Raw genomic sequence first — 641 nt, forward strand, 5'->3', positions numbered from 1 at the left:
TTATGTGAAAGGCTGGCCAGCTCTCAGAGGGATTAAATTTGTTTTGCTTGGCTTCAGAGTAGATTTAGCTAAGGGCAATAGGTGGAAGTTTTTAAAAAGCAAATTTGGCCTTAGTGTGAAGAAAAACACTGCTATCTGAAAGTTGAATTGGTTGTCTTGGGCAATCATGGCAAGAGACACTATAGGGAACAGAGGATCCTAACTGTGATAACAGGCACACACATAAAAGTGGAGATTTTCTTTCTTTCTTTCTTCTTTTTAAAGAAACCTTTACCTTCCATCTTAGAGTCAATACTGTGTATTGGTTCCAAGACAGAAGAACAGTAATGGCCAGACAATGGGAATTAAGTGACTTGTCCAGGGCCACACAGCTAGAAAGTGTCTGAGGCCAGATTTGAACCCAGTTGCTCCCCACTTCCACCCCTAGGTCTCTGGGCCTGGCCTTCAATTCACGAGGCCACCTAGCTGTCCTTAAGTAGAGATTTTCAAAGTAAAATTGGATATGTTGAAGTGAGATTTCTTTTACAGGTATAAATTTAACAAGCTGGATTCTGAAGGTCTCCTTTAACCTCAAGATTTTGTTATAAGAGGTAAGCAAGTATTCATATTTTAGTTACCCTTTCATGGATAAGACACATAGA

This window comes from Gracilinanus agilis, chromosome 1 (genome assembly GCF_016433145.1).
Source record: "Gracilinanus agilis isolate LMUSP501 chromosome 1, AgileGrace, whole genome shotgun sequence".
Classification (NCBI taxonomy): Eukaryota; Metazoa; Chordata; class Mammalia; order Didelphimorphia; family Didelphidae; genus Gracilinanus; species Gracilinanus agilis.